This window comes from Vulpes vulpes, chromosome 13, assembly GCF_048418805.1.
Source record: "Vulpes vulpes isolate BD-2025 chromosome 13, VulVul3, whole genome shotgun sequence".
In the NCBI taxonomy this organism is placed as follows: Eukaryota; Metazoa; Chordata; class Mammalia; order Carnivora; family Canidae; genus Vulpes; species Vulpes vulpes.
Window position 1 is genome coordinate 134,589,478 of NC_132792.1, and position 23,460 is coordinate 134,612,937.

At 40.0% G+C, this 23,460-nt stretch overlaps 1 pseudogene; it reads right to left on the minus strand.

The window, feature by feature from the left end:
* Positions 1–22,544: 22,544 nt before the first annotated feature.
* Positions 22,545–23,460, minus strand: LOC112921733 (elongation factor 1-alpha 1-like; annotated as a pseudogene).

Below are 23,460 nucleotides of genomic sequence, written 5' to 3' on the forward strand. Positions count from 1 at the left end.
GAATTGTATTTTGGTTTTCTTGGAAACCACCACTGTCAAGGCTGTGCACATACGGTTATCACAATGACGCATCTTCAAGAGGAAGTGAACAAGCTTTATTGAACCTCACCTCTCCTCTTCAAAGGTTTGGAAGTTTTGGAGATACTGGCAGTCAAAAATAAGACTAGCCACTAAGAAAGGAAATCGAAATGTCTTCCCTTTCAAAAGGACAAACTGAAAGGTCATCAAATAAAATTAAGAAGCAGAGTCTGAAAATAGCAAAGTGGCAAGTGATATCCCTTTGTCAAAGCTTGTAATTTAATAAGGATTTTCATTCTTCAGCTCAAAACTGACAGGGTGGGGTCAATTCACTCTCTCCTTTAATCAGTCATTCCTAGTGGTCTTTTTATCCAGCTGTTGGAGATATAAAAGAGAAAGAGTTGTAAGTTTAAAGTCAGAAGATGTGAGTTCTTTCTTTTCCTGCCACTTGACCAACTGTGTAAAATAGATAAAAGAACAAGTTCTTTCCTGATTCCCAAATGTGATCATATAGGTGACTCTCCTTTGTAAAAACAAAAACAAAAATAAAACAAAAACAAAACAAAGCCCAGAATCGGTGGCTCTCAAACGCTTCTGCTCTCCAGGATACATTTGCCAATATCTGGAGACATTTTTGATGCACCACTGGGAGTGCAGGTACTACTCACATCTAACAGATCAAGGCCAAGGTCACTGCTAAATATCTTACAATATATAGGACAGTCCCTCACACCAAAGAATTATCTATCTGCCCAAATGCCAATAGTGTCAAAGTTGAGAAACTCTGCTCTAGACAAATGCAAGTTACTCCTAGCTTCCCCAACCAATGCCGTGGATGCCAGCAAATCTCCTCGGTATGCCAGAATGACTGTGACCTGAAAGGGAGCTTCTCAGATCCAGCTCTTCTCATCTAGCAAGAGTGAAGAGGCAAAGCAGTTCTTGCCTTTCTGCCATAGTCCAGAGTGCCAGATGAGGACCTCCACAGGGCTGAGGGAAAGGCTGAGATACACTTGTCAGTCTCAACCTTACTAACACTCACTCTTCCCAGCTGCTTTCTTGGGGTCTAAGTAATCAAAAAACATTTCTCCAACTGGATTGAATATGTAGCACTAAACAGTATTTACTGAGTACCCACCTATGTGCCATTGAGAAAGATGTAGAAATCATAATAGATTGATAGATCTCGTTTAATAAATAAAATACTTGCCATCATCATTTAGAAGTTTAGAATCTAGTGGATGAAATAATATAAATGACCAGTGAAGAATCCCAGAAATTTTACTTTTACAAAATTACATATGGTATCATGGAGTGGGTAGGATATGGATTTGATCAGAGGAATGGAAAGGTCTTCTGGGTGTAAGAGGTAACAAAGAAGGATGGCAAAGATAGATGTGATGGTTAATTTTATGTGTAACATGACTGGGCCATGGATTGTCTAGACAGTCACACATTATTCTGGGTGTGTCTATGAGGGGATTTTTGGGATTAATATTTGAATTGGTAAACTAAGTAAAGCAGATTGCTCTCGCCAGTGTGGATGGGCTTCCTTCAATCAGTTGAAGGCCTGAATAGAACAAGAAGACTGATTTTCCCATGAGTAAGAGAGAATTCCTCCTCCTTGACTACCTTCAAGCCCAGGACATCAATCTTTTCTCGCCCTTAGACTTGCACTGAAACAGGGGCTCTTCCTGGGTCTTAGGACTGCTAGCTTTTGGACTGGAACTGCATCATTGGTTCTCTTGGCTCTCTGCCTTGCTGACTACAGATCTTGGTAATTCTCAGCCACCATAATCATGTGAGCCAATCCTTATAAAGAAAACATGTATAACCTATTGATTCTGTTTCTCTACAGTGCACTGCCTAATGAAACAGAGTGCAGGAAACAGTACTAAGAGTGGCCCATTTGAGATGCTGAGCATGATCCTTCAAAAACGTTTAAACAACTTAATGAAGAAGTTTGTTTTCAGAAGCCTGTAGCCCTCAGCAATTCATAAAGGGATGCAGGAGAGATTAGGGCATAGCTCAAGAAAACTGTATTCTTGAGGACCTGGGTGGTTCAGTTGGTTCAGACTCTCTTGATTAAGACTCTTGATTTCGGCTCAGGTCATGATTTCAGGGCCATGAGATTGAGGCCTGCATCTGGCCCTGCACTGGGCACAGAGCCTGCTTAAGATTTTCTCTCCCTCTGCCCCTCCCCCAATGCTTGTGTACACACCTGCATGCACTCTCTCAATAAATAAATAAATAAATAAATAAATAAATAAAATCTTTTCAAAAATGAAAAAGAAACTGTATCATTCATTTACAAATGAAGATAAAGACACAGGAGAAAGATTTGTTTCTCTGGAGGCCTCCCCACCCCACCCCTAACCATGATCTAAGAGAGAGTTTTGAGCAGGGATGGGGGAGAGAAAATAGTTGAGCAGACTTTCCTTTTCTTCCCTTTCACTTTTCCTCCATTCCTAGCTTTGCTAGCAGAGAGATACCAAGTATGCTAGTGCCACACTGCCTGGAAAACAGGAGAAAGACTCTTCCTTCTTAGTTGCATAGAGCAAAGAAGGACCACGAAAGTGGAGAAAATTAATGAGGCCAATGCTCTCTGAAAAGAGGCAGAAGACACAGAATGATGCATAGCATCCAGAAACTTCACAATAGGCAGTAGAGTTTTGTATTTATTCAGCAGCAGACATTTAACAAGTGTGCATAGCACAGGCCCTATGCCAGAATATGACTAAAGTCTTATCACTGAGTGACCTGGCTGCCACAATCTCCTGCCCAGGCAGGAGTGATCTTACTAAGGGCTCTGGATATGGAGTCAGGAGACTAAGGATTAAATGTCAGCTTGACCATTTGTTCGAGTGTGCCCCTGAGCAAGTGGCTTCACTTGCTAGGCCTCAGTTTTGCCACTTGCAGAAGGGAGGCATTACAATACTTTCATAGAATTGTTGTGAGATATAAATGATATATCACATGCAGTAGTGGCATGTGATAAGCATTAGACGAATCCCAGGTACATAATAAATGCCTCATAAATGTTTTTTTCCTTCCTTCTCTGTTGGTATGGGTTCCAATTTGTCCCTTCTGCCATGAAATTTCTCCATATTCCATTGTAGAAATGCCCTAACAATTCCCTGCCCCCAAATTCCATAGGTCCTGGATCCTTTAGATGTCCTCTCACCCCTCCTAGAAGTCTCAATGGCTCTAGGATTATCTCTAAAATTCCTGTTCCTCCCCTGACCTGACTGCTTATATTCCTATTCTGGCTTGTCTAAAGTATGATCATAGCACACTCACAGATATTCTACTAAATCCAAGTCTCTGGTCCAAAAAATAAATCTCACTGTTGAGGTTTCAGGTAGTCTCATGAAGGTAGGGACCAGGGCATTTGGTCTCCAACAGCCTCTGCTACCACCAGAGGGAGGGGATCTCTGCAGATGTTCCTCCAGGAGGGTTTACCTGATAATCAGTACAGCTCCCACAAGGAACCCTTGGCAAATCTCAGCCTCAATGTTAATCTCTCCAGGATTAAGAAATGACCACAAAGTCTGCCTTCCAGGAGGCCTAAGGCTCTTATCCTCTTCCCCATATATCTGCTGGATGTCTGATCATTTGATAAGTGCTAAGAATTAACCTGCCATGGGGGCTACAACAGTTCCTATTATTGAAGATAACAAGGATCCCCAGAGGCAAATCACAGCACCTTATTCCTTTTTGCTTGTTACTTTCCCAACAATGACAATCTGAGTTCAAATCATTCTTCCTTCTTAACAAAACCACAGCATACTGATGTCATTATGCAAAAAATCCACATCAAACGTCTTGCAAGTATATTGTGCATTTTCCAAACACTTCATTGTCGTCAAGATCCCTCTGTTTTCTAACATCAGCACATTTCCCAATCTCATGGGTTACAGTTCCAGATTTAATCATCTCCACCCTGTCTCCAGCTTCTTTCATCAAATGGTCCAGTCACTTATACACCAAGGAAACAGAGGCCATTAATCAAAAACTCCAACATCCCCTTCCTCTATCTCCTAATATCTATACTGTGACAGTGAACAATAACCAGGAAATCTATAGCTCTGCAGAAGAATCCCACATATTAGTCAAAGGGAAAAGCCCTGCCAAGAAATATGGAAGTGATCTTTTGGCTCAAAACAGTATCTCGGAGAGAGAGGGAAAGTTAGTCATTACCACCAACCAGAATGAAATGTTTCCTTCCCTTTAGAAAGTCAGTGCTCACAGAGAGCCTAGGGAAGGAGGTGCAATACTAGTTGAATTCTCAACTCTAGCAGTGCAATCAAGGATCTCAGAATGAATCAGGTCAAATTAGAGTTTTGGCATTTTCTTACAATTTTACAGAAAAGGAAAGTCTGTAAAAAGTTACAGCCTTATATTTATTATTATATTATATTTTGTATTTCCTTTTTTCCAACTTTCCATTTATTCATTTGTCCCATATTTATTAAGACCGTCTGGACTCTCTGCTCCTTCCTGTTGGACAGACAACTGCATCTTCTGGTGCAGTACCAGCCACATCCCCAAGATAGATGGCAAAGTTTGGAGTAAATGGATTTGGCCATACTGGGAATCTAATCATCTCACCAGCCCTCACTGGGGCTGTTTTTAACTCTGGCAAAGTGGATATTGTTGCCATCAATGACTCCTTCATTTACCTCAACTACATGGTCTACATGTTGCAGTATGATTCCACTCACAGCAAATTCCACAATGCGGTCAAGGCTGAAAACATGAAACTTGTCATCAACAGAAAGTCCATTTCCATCTTCCAGGAGTAAGATTTCACCAACATCAAATGAGGTGATGCCAGTGCTGAGAATGTTGTGGAGTCCACTGGGGTCTTCACCACAGAGAAGGCTGGGATCATTTGAATGGTAGGCCAAATGGGTCATTATCTCTGTTCCTTCTGCTGATGCCCCCATGTTTGTGATGGGCATAAACCATGAGAAGTATGGCAACTCCCTCAAGATTGTCAGCAATGGGGCATCCCAGGTGGCTCAGTGGTTTAGTGTCACCTTCAGGCCAGGGCATGATCCTGGAGACCTGGGATCGAGTCTCATGTCGCGCTCCTCCATGGAGCCTGCTTCTCCCTCTGCCTATGTCTCTGCTTCTCTCTCTGTGTCTCTCATGAATAAATAAATAAAATCTTTTAAAAAAAATTGTCAGCAATGCCTTCTGCACCACTAACTGCTTGGCCCCTCTGGCCAAGGTCATCCATGACAAGTTCAGCATCATGGAGGGACTCATAGCCACAGTCCCTGCTGCCTAGAAGACTGTGGATGGCCCCTCTAGGAAGCTGTGGTGTGATGCCCAGAATATCATCCCTGCTTCTACTGGCACTACTAAGGATTTAGGCAAGGTCATCTGTAAGCTGAATGGAGAGCTCACTGACATGGCCTTCCATATACCTACTCCCAATGTGTGAGTTATGAATCTGACGTGCCACCTAAATAAAGCTGCCAAATATGATGACATCAAGAAGGTGGTGAAGCAGGCATCAGAGGGCCCCCTTCAAGGGTATCTTGGGGTACACTGAGGACTAAGTTGCCTCCCATGACTTTAACAGTGACACCTACTCTTGCACCTTCGATGTTGGGGCTGGTATTGCTCTCAATGACCACTTTGCCAATATCATCTCCTGGTGTGACAGTGAATTTGGCTATAGCAACCAGATGGTGGACTTTATGGTCCACATGACCTCCAAGAAGGAAGAGCCCACTAGACGACCAGCCCCAGCAACAGCAAAAGGAGAGAGGCCCTCAGCTGCTGGGGAGTCCTTGCCCCAACTCATCTCCCAACACACTGAGAATCTCCTGACCTCCACAGTTTCCATCTGAGATCTCCTGAAGGAGGGTCTTGGGGAGCCCTACTCTGTCATACAGACATCTGTGAGGCCATTGCACACAGAGGGAAGAATGAGTGCAAAGGCTCCAAGGCAGGAGGCAGCCTGATGCATTCAAGAAACAACAAGAAGCCCAGTGTGGCTGACACAGAGTGACTGAGGAGAAAAGTGAGGAGAAAAGAGGTCAGATGGCTAACAGAAACCACACCACAGTAGCTTGGGCAGACACTGTGATTAGTTTCGATTTTATTGGAGGTGAGTGAGAGGGAAAGTCATTGGATAATTCTGAGAGGAGATATGGCAGGTAACCTACATAATATACTGGATGTTTCAAACTGCTATGGAGAAAAATCAAAACAAAAGAAAAAAATGGTGAGGCATCAGGGGAGGAACCCTGTGGTTCTTAATTTGTCCTTCTCCATCCCCTTCACCTCTCTAACGCAACTGATTCTTTGAGGCTCAGCTCAGATTGACACCTCCTCCAAGAAGCCTTCTCTGAATCTCTCCCCCTGAATTGGGTAAGAATGAACCTTTTCTATGTTCTCATAGCACCCTAAACAATCTTTCTAAGCATTTATTGTACTGTATTGTGATAATCTGTTTATTGTCTCTTTAGCAAGTACTTACAAAATGTTTGTCGATGAAAGGATGGATGGATGGATGGATGGATGGATGGATGAGACAGAGTAAAACAGAGAGTGAGTGAATGGAAGTAGATAGTCCCTGAAGCTACCTATAATGGAGGTGGTGTCAATGACAATGGCAAGAAGAAGACAGGTGCCACACTACTGTCACTATAAAGTAAAATGACATATCTGATCATTTTATGAATGTTAAAGTGGCTAAGGAGAAAAAAAATCCTCGAATAATCTCATAGGTTCTAATAACCAGAAGGCTTAAGAGAAATAGAAATTATTTAAAAAGAAGCTTCTTTGGAAAAAGTTTTAGGATGGCCAGGTCTAATCCATTCATTCATCTTAATAGATAGATATTCACGACATATCTAGCTAGTCAGAAAAAGTTAGATATGTCATGATCTCTGTCCTCAAAGGCATATAGACATGAACCATGAAGAAGCAAGACCATACACAGTACCTTTGTCCTGAAGTAACACTGTAGGGTACAACTGTATAGCTGAACATGCAGGGCTTTCAACTCCTCAATGGCAATATGGTATGTGGGACAATGCAATATGGTATGTGGGACAATGATCAAGGTCCAATGGTCTTGGGTTCTAACTTTGCACCTAAATATCTGGGACACTGCGAAAACTACCTAAACTCCTTAAGTGTGACTCTCTTCATTTGCAAGAGAGAAAGAGGGAAAAAAACTACTTGGCAAAGCTGTCAAGGAAAATGTAATAGGATAAAATATGGGAAAACATCTACAATGATCCCTTGGAATACTTGGTGCTTTAACAATATCACTGGGCCAAATTCTCTTTCAGTTCCAAGCTCAGCATGTCACAAGGTTGCATTAGAGGCCCCAGGGATTTAAATTTGCATCAGCCTCATTTTGGGACATGCTTCAGATCTTCAATATGCTAACTCACACTGACACATTCATTTTCCAGAAAAAATAAACTCCCTTACTTCAACATCTGGAAACCAAATGTATTACAAGAAGACAGGGAGGAAGAGGGTGACTATCAAATTACTTTATATTCAGCATACTCACAAAAGATGAAAATAATCTTGAAAATTATCTTGAAAAACTTAGAATTTATCACAATCACTGATGTGTTTCCATCAAATCATTGGTAAAGCCAATATAGAAATAAAGATATCTGTTCAAAAAGTTGGTACAATTTCTCTTACTGGAACACTTCTGCCTGTAGAGCTGAAAGCATATTTTCCAATACTGAATATTTACATGGTAGGTGAAATTTTAATCACATCTGTCAGAGGAGAAATTTGAGGGTCAGAGAGAGAAACGCTATTTGAGCATGGAGCCCTTTGATCCAAAAAGCTAAGCAGAAGCAGTCTCAGTTAATCCAGACATACTTTGTAATGGAAATTAGGTTAGAAGAAAGAAAAATGTGCCTATAGCATAACAAAACCAGAATCTGTTTTGTTTTTTCATGAGAAATAGGGTCAGAGAATGTGAAGAACACATATGCCTCACACAGAATAGACCAAAAAGTTTTCTAGAAATAAATGAATTATTCCAATGGAGAAGTGTGCTTGTCATCAAGTTCTTCAAGAGAAAACTAGCTTCAGCATTGTCAACAGAGAGAGATAGAACTGAAGTTAAAGCAGCTACTATTCCCAATGACCCTTACCACAGGAAAGTCAGCAGGAGTCTGAGTAGAGACCCCAGTGTTAATCAGCTGATGCCTGAAATGTCTCTAAGACCTAGGAAGGGTCTGAACGTGCTGTTTCATTATGTTGAATGAAGAGCAAGAGTGACCCTGAAGGCAAGGGCAGGGACTTTGGGTAAGGAGGACCTAAGTGAGAACAAAAGAGAGAAAATGGGTAGGACTGAAGGAAAAAGAAAGTGAAGAAATGAGCAAGCCTACCTGCGGTTCACCTTCTTGAAGACGTAAGTTGAAGCCATATCCACTCATCATGCATCCCCATTCCATCCCATTACCCATGAGTAAGTTAGTTCAAAGGCACATCTCATGACCCTCACACCTATACCTCAACTCTGTGCAGCTGTAGGACGCTTACTCAAGCATTCAGCCAAAGAATTGCTTAAACAGGGACGCCTGGGTGGCTCAGCAGTTGGGCGCCTTCCTTCAGCTCAGGGCGTGATCCTGGGGTCCTGGAATTGAGTCCTGCATCAGGCTCCCTGCATGGAGCCTGCTCCTCTCTCTGCCTGTGTCTCTGCCTGAGTCTCTGCCTCTTTCTGTGTCTCTCATAAATAAATAAAATCTTTAAAAAAAATAAAGAATTGCTTAAACAAATCACATTAGGTATTCTATCCTGAGAAGAGAGACAAGTCTTCAGAAATGAGCAGGTTGTAGGAGAAATACCTGCACAATCCCCTGTGGATCACTGGACCAGTGTACCAACCAATGATAACCGCATCACCTAAAAAAATAAAAATGCCTCTGATTTCTGTCCCGCTCCCACAAAAGAGCTATCTAAAACAAATATGCTAGAGGACTGGAAGGAGAGCCCATTTGTGTGTTAAACTCTTTGTTCCCTACCTTGAAACTGAGCCTGCACACACTATACATACATTTATGAAAGCTCCCTAGATGGTATCGGAGAAAGGAACTGATGGAAATAGTCTCCCTCAGATTCAGAAGCACTGATATGCCTAAATAGGTACCAAGGGAGAGAGAAAGAAACGAGAGAAGGACGTTGGTTTAGTTAAGGAAAAATGCAGTGAAGCATCTTTTAAATTACAAACCGACGTCCCTGGCCTAGCCAGAGACTGTGGGTGGGGAAAAAAATTCAAAATAAAATCTGCCAACTCAGAAAACCTATCCACAAAAGCAGAAGAGAAAGAAAATAGCCTCCTTACTGAATAAGTAGCAAACCAGAATGTGATGCACATCACAGATAAGCCACTAAAGAGATCACAAGGTAGAAAAGAAATCTCATCCTTTTATATAGTCAAGCAGTTGCAACCCATTTCATACATGTTCTCAAGATAAACAATGACCAGTTCTCAAGTGAGAGCATTTGACAGCACCATTTGCCATACATAGTTCGTTCCAAATTCACCTGATAATTGGGGCAGGCACTATATTTACTAATTGCCTTTATCCAAAGGAAATATAAATTTCTTATAAGTGGTAGATTAGTAACTTGGAATCACACACCTACCAAAATTGGGCTCCTACCTATTCCCAGAGACTGGGAAATAGAGGTGCTGTCTTCCTTGATTACGTTTCAAAGGGATAGCTGCAAAGTCCTTGAAAAAGATTTGTAGGTTACAAAACTTGCTAGAGGCTTACTTAGCTTTTTAAAAGGTTTACACATTATAAAATGGACAGAGAAAGAATTCAAAATTACAGTTTTCTTCAAAAATAAATGTACTAAGGAAAGGGGAGGAAGAATCACCCTTCTTGCACCAGGAAAAATTCAATATTTTCTTGTTTGTATTTGTATTTCCCCTTATACAACATCTTCCTTACTTACCACTGTACTTTCAGCGCCTCGAACTGGAAATGACACTTATTCCAATGCAACACTGCATTTAATCATGCAACAAATATTAACTCATTCGACCCTGCTGCACTGTTCTAGATATTGGGAAAAGGACAATAAACAAAGTAGACAGAACCCTTCTTTTCTTGTGGTGGAGTCAAGCAAAAAGAAATAAATATTATATTTATATGGTCATGTGTGATATTTATAATATTTACATCATATGATAACATGCATAATGTGCATAATGTTCTACGAAGGAAAACATAACAAAGTAGAGATTATAGAGCTTGATTCAGAGCTACATGTATAGGATGATTAGGGACAGCATCTTGGGAACCCATAAAAGTAAAGAAACAAGCCATGTGGAAGATATTATGGGTGGTGAGTGGGGGTACATTTTAGGGTAATAAATATGTCTAAGTCCACAGGTTTCTCAACCTCAGCACTATTGACAGATTCTTCTTTGTTGTGAGGAGTTGTCCTGTATATTGTAGAATTTTTAGTAACAACCCTAGCCTCTACTCACTGGATGCTAGTAGCTCCTCTCCCCAAGCTGTGACAACCAAAAATGTTTCCAGACACTGCCAAACATTCCTGAGGGTAGGGAGTGGGAGTAGTAAAATCATCAAGTTGAAAATCACTGATCTAAGGGATAACCTTGAGAATGACTCTAAGGCAATGATTCTTAAATTTAGAAGATGCAGCTGAAGCAGTACTGAGATTGAAACAGCTTTAAATGCATAGAAAAAGAGAAAGACAATAGATCCATAACCTAAGTATCTATTTCAAAAAGCTAGAAAAACAAAAGTGTATCAATCCTATATCAAATAAAAGAAGAAATAGTAAAGATGAAAACAAAGATCAACAAATATAAATAAACATACAATAGAGAAAAAGATAAATATGCACTAGAGAAAAATCAACAAAACCAAAAACTAGTTCTTTGAAAATTTTAATAAAATTTATACAACCTTATCAAGAATAGCAAAGAAACAAGGCACAAATTATTAGTATCTAGCATGAAAACTGGAAAGCACTATAAATCCCACAAACATTAACATCATAAGAAGATGTGAGGAACAACCTCATGACAGTGAATTTGAAAATTTGGATGAAAAGGACAAGTCTTCTATAAATACAGAGAACAAACCAGAGGTTGCCAGAAGGAAGGGGGTTGAGGGAATGGGCAAAATGGGTGAAAGGGAGTGGGAGACATAGACTTCCAGCTATAGAATGAATAAGTCATGGGAATAAAAGACACAGCATAAGGAATACAGTCAATGATCTTGTAATAACACTGTATGGTGACAGATGGTAGCTACACTCACAGTGAGCATAGCATAATATATAAACTTGTCAAATCATTATGTTGTACACTTGAAATTAATGTAACATTGTGTGTCAACCATACTCAAAAATTGTATCAAAAAGGTCAAATCTTAGAAAAATGCAAAATATCAAAACTGAAGCAAAAGAAAATGGAAAATCTGAATAGTAAATATATATTTAAATAAATTGAATGTGTGGTTTAAAACCTCACCACAAGGAAATCTTCAGGCCAGCATACCTACTCCAATAAATAAATTCTTCCAAACATTTAAGGAAGAAATAATACTAACATACTCAAACTCTTCCAAAGAGTAGGAAAAAGTAAAAACAGGCTGTAATAGCTGTAATACTGGCTCTGTCTCTAGCTCACAAAATGGCCTTTACCAGTCATTTCCCAGTTTCCCTTTCCTCGTGGTGTGAGGATATCCTGATTAAACTCACAAGACACAATAGGTCACAGTTATAAACCTTGGGAGTAAACAATCCACATGTGCTTAAAATCTTTTAAGTACTGGACTAGTTATTCCCTCCTCCTTAAGATAAGAGTTTCAAGAAAAAATATTTGTATTCTAGATCCTCGAGAATACAAAAAAAAAAAAAAAAAACCCAATGGAAACAGACAAATGGGCACGAGCTCTTTTTAAAATTAAAGTTAGAAATATAAGTATATGCATATATGCAAGCATTTAGATATAAACTACTCTATTGCTATATTTGCTAAGAAAAAGCAAGACATCAAGATTTTCAAGAGCTCTCCACTTCTTCCTGGGATAGTCATTCAACACTTAATACAAAGTTCTGTGTAAACTTCCCCTGTAATGAAATCTTCAACCTAGAAGCACAGAAAACATTTACTTGAAGCACATAGTACATTTACTATACAAAATAATTTAGTGTAGAAAATGCGTGCTTACTTAAGTTGCAAGTGACCCATGTGAATCACACTCATCACCACATTAATCATGTACCTCCTCTCTTAACTAGAAACATTTCTATCTCTGAGTCAAGTTCATCTCTTTGCAGTCTTCATAAAAAAGAATGGGACTGCATTTGGAGATAAAGTCTTTTAAAAGTAAAGTGGGGTCCTTAGGATAAACCTTAATCCAGTACGACTGTTGTCTTTATAAAAGGAGATTAGAACACAGGCATATCCAGAAGGAAGACCTTGTGGGCACCTGGGTGGCTCAGTGGTTGAGCTTCTACCTTTGGCTCAGGTCGTGATCCCGGGGTCCTGGGATCAGGTCCTGCATCGGGCTCCCTGCGGGAAGCCTGCTTCTCCCTCTGCCTGCATCTCTGCCTCTCTCCCTGTGTCTCTCATGAATAAATAAATAAAATCTTTAAAAAAAAAAGAAAGGAAGACCATTTGAAATACAGGCAGAAGACACCATCTACAAGCCAAGGAGAGAGGCCTCAGAGGAAACTAATACCTTCACCTCAGATTTCTAGCCTCCAGAACTATGAGAAAATTAATTTCTGTTGTGTAAACCAACCAGTGTGTGGTACTCTGTTATGGCAGGCCCTGGAAAATTAATATACCCGATTTTTCTGACATTCCTAATTATACTGTTATCTCAAAAGATGTCCCCAGGATTCCCAAGATGACAATTACCATTAATGTTTCCTTTCTTTTTTTATGAATGGATAAAGAAGATGTGGTCTATGTATACAATGGAATATTACTCAGCCATTAGAAACGACAAATACCCACCATTTGCTTCAATGTGGATGGAACTGGAGGGTATTATGCTGAGTGAAATAAGTCAGTTGGAGAAGGACAAACATTATATGGTCTCATTCATTTGGGGAATATAAAAAATAGTGAAAGGGAATAAAGGGGAAAGGAGAAAAAATAAGTGGGAAATATCAGAAAGGGAGACAGAACATGAAAGACTCCTAACTCTGGGAAACGAACTAGGGGTGGTGGAAGGGGAGGTGGGTGGGGGGTGGGAGTGACTGGGTGACGGGCACTGAGGTGGGCACTTGACGGGATGAGCACTGGGTGTTATTCTATATGTTGGCAAATTGAACACCAATAAAAAATAAATTTATAAAAAAAATGTTTCCTTTCTTTTTTTGAATAACATATGCTATGCACAACGCAGGCTAGGTCACAATGCTCAGTTTTGGTAATCCTGGCATAAGACAAACTAGTAGAATCAGTGTTTCCTACTATAAAGCATACTGGTAAATTCTGTGGCTCTTCCAGAGCCTATATCAGAACAGGCTGGGTTGGGATCCAACATTCTTTATTTGAACTGTTTCCCAGGTTCACTGATGATCAAGGAAACACTATATTAAACAACTGAACTAATCAGGGAAAACAAGGCTATGCAATAACAACACTGTTTTGGTCAGTTTCTGACTCACAATAAATGCTCAATAAACATTGACTTACTTATTGCGTTAGCTTCCCATTGCTGCTATAGCAAATTACCACCAACCTTGTGTCTTAGGATGGCACAAATTTATTACCTTATAGTTTCAAAGGTCAGAAGTCTGATATGTGTCTCATGGGCCTGAAATCCAGGTGCAGACAGGGTTGTATTCCCACTGGAGACTCTAGGGGAGGATCTATTTCTTGCCTTTTCCAGCTTTTACAGGTCGCTTGCATCCCTTGGCTTATGGCCCATTCCAGCAATGGCATCACTGATCTCTGCTTTCACCATCACATTGTCTTCCGTGACTCTGACTCTCCAGCTTCCCTCTTTCTTTTATAAGAACACTTTTGATTAGATTGGGCCCCCTAAATGGATAATCTATCATAATCTCTCCATCTCAAGGGAGCTGTAGTAATCACATCTATAAAGTCCCTTTTGCCACGTCAGGTAACATATTCACAGATTTGGAGTATCGGGATGTGGATGTCTTTGGAGGTTGGGGGAGCATTATTTTGCTTACCATGCTGACTGATTCTTCATTACTTTATCTTTCATAGAGAGGGGTCTCACAATATTAAGACTTATAAAGCTTTATTCCACATCTAAAGAAGCAGTTCCATTCTCTGAAAAGCCTGCCTACAAGAAGTTCCTCATCATCTGGTAAGTATTGCTCAGGGATCTTAAAAGAATCTTAACAGATCCCTTGCTCATTTACCTCTGAACTCCACATACATTAAACCACTCAATCCTCCTACAGGTAAGAAAGTAAAAGCATGAGAAGGGTAAGACGCCTCCTCTTTGACCTACAAATTAGAAGGAGCCAAAAATAACACCTCTTACTTTCCATCCCCATGAATACATAGTTGTTGAATGTTTGCCATTATACATGCTGGAGTATATAGGATATCCCCACTCCATGGAGTTATAGGTTCCCCAGGATACCTGCTATATGGAAGCCACAGTTCCCAGTCACTTGTCTTCTTGTACAAGGCAGAGAACTGATGTCTGAAGAACCAAGCATGAGATAAGAAGGAGTAGTGATCATTATGTTGAGCTGGAGAGTTTCTACCTAAAAACATTCAGATTCAAAACTGATGTACATCCTTCTATGGGACAAAGAAAATGAGCCTGCAATGTAGATCTCGCCCCACTCATCACCCACAGGAGAGCCATCCCAAAAGTAAACAAAAAGATAAAATAATTTCAGCTATCAGTAAGTTTTGTATGGAAAATAAAACCGGCTTATGTCATGGCAAATACTCAATGTAAGGAGAGGGATGTGTTAGCTCTTCGGGGAAGATAGCCCCTTTCAGAGTGCTTCTCTGTGTCTCTACCAAGAATATCCAGTGAGGACCTCAGATCTCAAGAGAGGATTCTTCTCTGACCTGTGCTTATGGAATGAAGCAATCCAAAATTCCACTTTGATGAGAAGAGCTATAAGAATAAGCCAAAAGATTATCTCTTCTTTGGAAAATTTTACCAAAAATAGTGTTAAAGGTTTCTTTTTTTATATATATAGATTTATTTATTTATTCATGAGAGACATGAGAGAGAGAGAGACAGAGACAGAGACACAGGCAGAGGGAGAAGTAGGCTCCATGCAGGGAGCCTGACGTGGGACTCGATCCCGGGTCTCCAGGATCATACCCTGGGCTGAAGGCGGCGCTAAACTGCTGAGCCACCCGCGCTGTCCTGTGTTAAAGATTTCAACAAGTCTAAGCAGATTCTGAAAAGGGACAGTAATCTTAATAGAACATTGGCCTTTCACTTTTCATGCATTCCAGAAACCACATATTCTAGACAATTTGATCATTTGACTATTCTGAGGTTTGTCTAGCACCTGACTTTGCTCCTGGTGAGCAAACCTCACTGTGTTGTTGTTGGGTTTTTTGGGTTTGGGGTTGGGTTGTGTGTGTGTGTGTGTGTGTGTGTGTGTGTGTTTTGGTTTTTGTTTTCTTTTTTTTTAACATTAAACTCTTTCAAGTAGAAGAGAGTCACATACTGTCTTGTAGCTTTTTTCATGACCCAAGCTATGTGTCTTTGATGTTTTGTACCTACAATCAGTGAGATGTTTCGCATGTCTAGTCATGACAGATTGCCAATTGTTTTTGAGAAAATCCTTTCTGGTTTGTGAATCTGGTAATAGACAGTAGATTTTGCTACAGTGTTTTCTGTATATCAACAAGAGGCAACATCTGTCTAGGAATCAGTGGGTAAAGAAAAAGAAGGACATGAGCCGTTAAGTCTAAGTGTAAGGATAGGTGTATGTGTTAGTGTAGATTTAGACTTAAGTATAGATGCAGGTGTAGGTGTGAGTATAAATTACCAGCACAAGCACAGGCTGATCATGCCTGGGGTCTTGGCTGTAGTCACAGGACAGGAATTCTGTGAGGGCAACTCTCATTTATACCTAACTGACAAAACAGGTAGGAGAACTTTCAGGTCTTCTATGTCTTTTCTTGCTCCTAACTGCTCCCTTCAAAAGGAAGCATGGAAATAGGAAATACTAATGTTAGCCAAGTTAATAGTTCTAGAAAAAACTAAGGGGAGAAAATATAAAGAAAAGAAAGAGTATCAATTGACTTTGGGCATTCAGTGATCCATGATGATGCTTGTTGAGTTTTAGCTCTGTGTTTTCATAGCTTAAATCACAGGCCTTAGAGATGATCTTGCTCAGGGAGAGAAAATAGATTTCACCTAAGAATCACTTCTGGCTACCTAGCAGTGGCTGTTTGAAAGATTAGGAATAAGCTCACAAGAGAAATCATCTCTGTTATAGGTGTAGGGGGAAGGGTTGACAGTGTGCTGCTCACCAGGTATGTCTCTCCCTGGAAAATTTAGAACTCATTTTATAAATTAAAAAGTGAGAACCAAGAGAATTTTTTTTAAGATTTTATTTATTTATTCATGAGAGACACAGAGAGAGAGAAAGAGAGAGGCAGAGACACAGGCAGAGGGAGAAGCAGGCTCCATGCAGGGAGCCCAACATGGGACTCCATCCCGGGACTCCAGAATCACACCTTAGGCCAAAAGCAGGCGCTTAACTCCTGAGCCACCTAGGGATTCCCCCGAACCAAGAGAATTTAAATGATTTGTCCAAGGCCTTACAGCTGCTTAGAAGCAGCTCAGAGGGGCGCCTGGGTGGCTCAGTCAGTTAAGTGTCTGCCTTCTGCTCAGGTCATGACCCCAGGGTCCTGGAATCAAGTCGCAGGTTGAGCTCCCTGCTCAGCGGGGAGCCTGCTTCTCCTGCTCCTCCCTACTCATGCTCTCTCTAACTATCTCTGTCACTATCTCTGTCTCTCACTCTCAAATAAATAAATAAAATCTTTAAAAGAAAAGATTTGGAACTCAGGTGTGCTAACTCCGAAGCAGTGTTCCTTCTGTTACACTGTTCTGCCTCGCACCTGACACACATAAATAAGAATAGTTCACACTGTAGATGAGCTGGGACTATAACACGAGTAGGCCAGATACAGACTTGCTAAAAGATATGCATGTCCCAATTCCAGGAATTTGTAAGTATATTACTTTGCAGGTGTGATTAAATTAAGAGTCTTGGGATGGGGTCTTATCCTGCATGATAAGGGTCCTTAATAAGAGGGAGGAGGGAGAGTAGAAGTGAGAGAGGGAGATGTGATGAAAGAAGCAAAGTTGGAGGAATGTATGGCCATGAGTCAAGGAACGTGAGTAGAGTCTAGAAGCTAGAAAAAGACAAAGGCATGAATGCTCTCCTACAGCCTCCAGAAGAAACACAGGCCTACTAGCACCTTGATTTTAGCCAAATGCAACTGATTTTAGATTTCTGCCCTCCAGAACTATAAGATAATAAAGTTGTTTTGAGGCACAACGTTTGTGGTAATTTGTTACAGCAGCAATAGGAAAGTAATACAATTACTTTCTTCTATTGATTTAAGCAACAGTTCACTTTAATTCAACAAAGGCTTATTTGTAGCATATCAGACACCATACAAACTCCATGTCTATGGTATTATAGAGAATTACCAGGAAGCGTTTATACTTAAAAGCTCATTCCTTGGGACGCCTGGGTGGCTCAATGGTTGAGCATCTGCCTTTGGCTTAGGTAGTGATCCTGGGGTCTTGGGACCAAGTCTCGTATCAGGCTCCCTAAAGGGAGCCTACTTCTCCCTCTGCCTATGTCTCTAACCCTCTCTGTGTGTCTCTCATGAATAAATAAATAAAATCTTTTAAAAATAAAAAGCTCATGTCCTTTCTTCCCACACACTGGTTTCTAGGAAGAGCTTTCCTCTTCCTGATATACAGTTTCTAGTTAATGTTAGATTGGGCTACAAATAACAGAGAGAGAGCATGTGTGCACAAAAAACCCTGGCTTAAACAAGATACAAATGTATTACTCTCTCATAGAAAAAGAAATCCAGAAGTAGGAAGTCTAGGGCTGGTATGGCTGCTTAATGAAATCAGGCATTCAGGAGCCTTTTGCCATCTTCAGTATGTGGCTTCCACCTAACGGTCCAAGATGATTGCTCAGGCCCCAGTTATCACATCCCCATTTAAGCCTCTAGGAAAGAAAATAGAGGGGGGAAAAAGGGTATATTTTCTCCCTAAGGACAATATCCAGCAGTGGCATACAATATTTACATTTACATTTCACTTGATCAGAACATAGTTGCAAGGAATTTGGGAAATACAGTTTTTAATTAGGCATACTAACACCTCCTCCAGAAATAAAACTGGGGGTTCTATTACTAAGAATAATAAAAAGAATTACTCAAGTGGTAGGTAACTAGAAGACACACTCATATTACAAAGTAGTATGGTAGATGCATGCCAGAAGCCCCCTGGAGGTACTATGCTGGATATGCACTCCTTACTTCACTAGGTAAAGACATCTAATAGGGAGTACCTACTAGAGCATCACTGTTTTATCGTTATGAATTGTTTTTACCTGTACTTACCCACAAGCTGCCAACATGTCAGAGTCTCCCATTTGGAATGCCATTTGTTTATTCCTTTCAGAGCTGCGAGCCTATACACTGTGTTTGACTCACCAGCTGATGGCAAATTGCCTCGCTATAAAGTCTGTTTCTACTTCAAACTTTACCGTAAATTTCTACTACAAACAATACTTTGGGGACATATTATTTGTGTGTTTGACTTACCTGCAGTTTACGTAACTAAATGAGGTTCATACCTGAAAACCCCCATTGGCCCCCCTTTCCTGAGCACCCTTTCTGAGCTTCCCCAGAAAACCCTCTTCCACTCCATGTGCCTGATAATGCACAATGCATCTTTCAAAACTCTGCTAACCTAGAATATGACCAGCCATAGGATGACTGAAATAAAGAGAAAAAAAAAATTAAGTGTTGGCAAGGAAGTGAAGCAAACAAAACCTTCATATACTACCACTGGTGGTATAAGTTAGTACGACCACTTTGGAAAACTGTTTGAAAGTATCTACTAAAGCTAAATATACCATAAGAACCAGGAATTGCACTCTTAGGTATATACTCAACAGAAATGCATACATATTTTCACTAAAGCACATGTACTAGAATTTCATAACCACTATCTGTAACAAAGACTGAAAATGTCCATCAAATAGTAAGAAAATTGAATGAATAAATGAATGAATGAATATTCATACTATAGAGCATTATACAAGAATGAGACTGAATGATCCTCATCTATACCCAGAAATGTAGATGAATCTCACAGCCCTAACATCTGGTAGAAGAAACCAGGCACATAAAAGAGCACATATATGGTTTCTATGACTTTAAGGCACTAATTGTAGGCACAAACATTTTATGCCCTTTGAAGTCAAATGGGAATAGTAAACAGGAGGGAAAACAGATGTTTCTGGAGTACTGGTTTATATGATGTGTTCAGTTTGGCAAAATACATTAAGCTATTTACCATACATGTATACTATGTGTGTGTCATATTTAAATGAACCTTCAAAAATAAACCCAGTTAAAGCATCACTTCAGGTTACCTAACCACCGCCCCCAGTATAAAATTAGCCATTGCTTTTTCATTGGATCATTCAGTCTCATTGTTGTATAATGTTCTATGGTATGAACATTCATTCATTCATTCATTAGCCATTGCCTTTTCTCTTGTTCAGCCTCTGTTATGCCATCTGAAACAATGCCTATTTCCTCTTCTAAACTGTGAACCCTGGTAAAACTATGGAATTTCTTATTCATCCGAATGTCCAAAACCCAACACATAATAATGGCTCCAAAATGTTTGTTGAGCAGAATGAATGAATGAACTTCTTCTTTTACAATTAGTTTGTGGCTGATAATTTCAACAAATATTTATTCAATGGGCACTGTTAGGTGCTTGGAGTAAAAACACAAAACCTATTCTCAAGAAGTTCATGGTCTAATGAAACAGATAAAGATTCATAGTCTCGGAGTTATTTTTAAAAAGGGAAATTCAAGGACTTTCTTTTTCCCGCTTGTAAAACACAAATCACGGTATCTGCTGCCTTCCCTAACCATCGATGGCACTGCCCTGTCTCCTCACTATTATTCGTGTAATATAATGAGCTATCCTCATAACTCATTTTCTGCACATGAGTAACCATAGCACACTAGGTGGGAAGCTTGTCAATCTAAAAAGACTGGTCAGACTGTTTAACCACAAGGTCAATGATTCATTTATCATACTGTCTATCTATCCCAGCTCTGATGACCACACAGACCAGGAGCCGTATTTCCAACCGCTAACCTTGACCTCTTCCCAGTCCTATTAGCCTGGCTGATACAGTTCTGATTCTACCCTTCAAAAGAGATATATCTCTATCATCTTTGTTTAGAAGCTTTTTAAAAAAGTATCTATTGGCAGGTAAAGATCCATATATAGCCATGAAATAAACACCTTTTCTAAAGTCTTTCTCAATTTCCCATTTCAAAGCTTGTGTCTTATCAAATGAAGGCCATCGAGATCAAAGCTGCACCTCAGAAGTTGTTTGCCTGACAAGTCACTGCTGACTCTGGCAGAAAAGCCTCTCAAGTACTTAAACATTTCCTCCCACTACACTGCAATAGCGAAGCAGGGCGATAAAATAAATATGGTAATTTTGAAGATCAAAGATTGCCTTCAAAAAGGATATGTGTTTAATTCCACTTACCGTGCTTGATCTGTATTTACCAAAGAAAGCTGGAAATGCTGAGCGTGGCAATGAAGGTCTATTAGCTTGTTGCTTTGGTTCTCACAGTTGGATTACAAAAGATGGATAGCTGGGGATAGTAGATCTAGCTGTGGTACTGCCAGTGACAGAAACAGGAAGATATCCAAAGAAATAAGGAAGGATTTAAACAAGGTGCTAGACCGAGGCGTCCCTTTTGGAAAAAAAAGTTCAGAGCAGGGCTCACTGGCAGGCCAGGAACCCAGCTGTGAGAAATTAGAGGGCAGAGGGAAAGTAAAAAACCACATAAATTATTAAAGTCATCCTGTGAGCAAAAACGAGGCTGCAAGGAAAGCTGTGAGGCAACACTTGACATTATGGCAAGGGCAGTGGGGGCTCTTCACACAGCTTGCTCTGATGGGTAACGAAAATGAGGGAGCTAGCCAAGCTTGCTTAGGGACAGCAGCCCTGGAAATACAAAGACTGCAGAAAATCAGGTGTATTAGAACCCATCTCAGAGAGCTTACTGAATGTAGTTACAAAGGAATAATTTAATCATTTCTCACAAAGGAGGAAATGGGAGGTAAAATCCCCTCAAAAGCATGCTTGTATAACATCAGAATTGTATGAAACAGCCTTTTAAGATAGGTAAGTCCATTTAACTGCAGGGTTTTTGATCTATTAAGTGGATCTGCCAGTTTGCACCAGGCCAGAATGGCTCAGGACCATGATGGAAAAGATACAGAGCTCTGCTGAGGGGCCCTGCCTCTCTGTCCTTTCCCTCCACATCGCTGAAACCTCCCCTCCTCCTTGTCAATAGAACAAAAGGCTTAAAGAATGCTGGACACCACGTTCTTAGCCTGTTGGAGAAAACAACATATCACAGTGTGGCCCTTTTCCTAACAAGAGTTTGTAACAATGTGGAAGCCAACCACTCTGAAGGAATGATTTGGTAATAAACCATAGAGATATTCAAGTCCATAGCCTTCAATTCAGAAATTTGATTTCTAGGAATCGGACCCCAGAAACCCTCACAAATATACACAAAGATGTTTGTATGAGTTTTAGTGCAGCTTTGTTTATAACAAGGAAAAAATGTGAATAATCTAAAGGTCCATCTATAGGGAATTAAATTATTCTAGATATATATTTTACATCTAAGAAGAATAAGGTAGATATATATCCTACTGAAATGGAAAGAGGTGCATACCACATTGCTCAGAGAAATGAAAAGACAGAAAAAAACAAATTCTATCATCTCATTTTGTTGTAATTTTTTCCCATTTTTAAATAGATTTATAAATACACATATTTGCTGATATATATATATATATATATATATATATAGAGAGAGAGAGAGAGAGAGATATGTAGGTAGATATACACACATATACACACCCACATATTTTTACATTCAAACATGTATACATATTATTTATATATACATACATGGAAAAACTGTGAAATCAGTAATAGAAACTGATTTTAAAATACTGATTTTAAAAACTAATAACTTAAAACTCACATACACACACACACACACACACACACACAGGTCCACAAAACATTATCTTTTCCTTCTGAAGGCTTCAGGATGCATTATTATCATTAACCATTATTTTACTATTAAACTTAAATGGCCAGTTGACACAAAGAGTTCTGAGACTGTTCTTCCACCACTGATTAAGACTGATTAAGACTGGGTGGGAGGTATTGGGGATAATATTCATTTAGCCTTCTAAACTTTCAGACCTGGTGACCATGCCAGCTCCCCCTGCCTTCTTGTCCACTGCATTGATGACACCCATAGCAACTGTCTCATATCACAAACAGCAAAATAGCTCTCAATACAGATAGGTTTGCCAGGAGCTATGTCAATGATGGCAGCATCACCAGATTTCAAGAACTTGGAGACATCTTCCAACTTTTTTCCAGAACCAGGATCAATCTTCTTCATCAGCTCATCAAACTTGCAAGCAATGTGAGATGTGTGACAACCTGGCACAGCCGCATGTCCAGCACTGATTTGGCCTGGATGGTTCAGGACAATCAAGATAATCACTTGAGCCATGGAGCCAGCCACTTGTATTGGTAGGTCATTTTTGCTGTCACCAGCCACATTGCATAACAAACATCTTTGACATATACATACTTGACATTGAAGTCTGCATTGTTCCCAGGAAACCTCATTCAAAGTTTCATGATGTATTTCGACAAACTTTATTTCAGATGCAACATTAACTGGAGCAAAGGTGACCACCATGCCAGATTTAAGAACACCAGTCTCTGCTCAGCCCATAAGGACAGTACCAACACCACCACTTTTGTAGACATCTTGGAGGGGCAAATGCAAGGGCTTGTCAATTGGACAAGTTGTTAGCAGAATGCAATCCAGAACTTCCAGGACATGGTTCCATTGGCATTACCATCTTTACAGGTGACTTTCCATCCCTTGAACCAAAGCGTGTTAGCACTTGGCTCCAGCATGTTGTAACCATTCCAATCAAAAATTGGCACAAATGCTACTGTGTCAGAGTTGTAGCCAATTTTCTTAATGTAGGTGCTGACTTCCTTAACGATTTCCTTATTTCTCTTCTGGCTCTAGCATGGCTTATTGGAATCCATTTTGTTAACACCAACAATTAA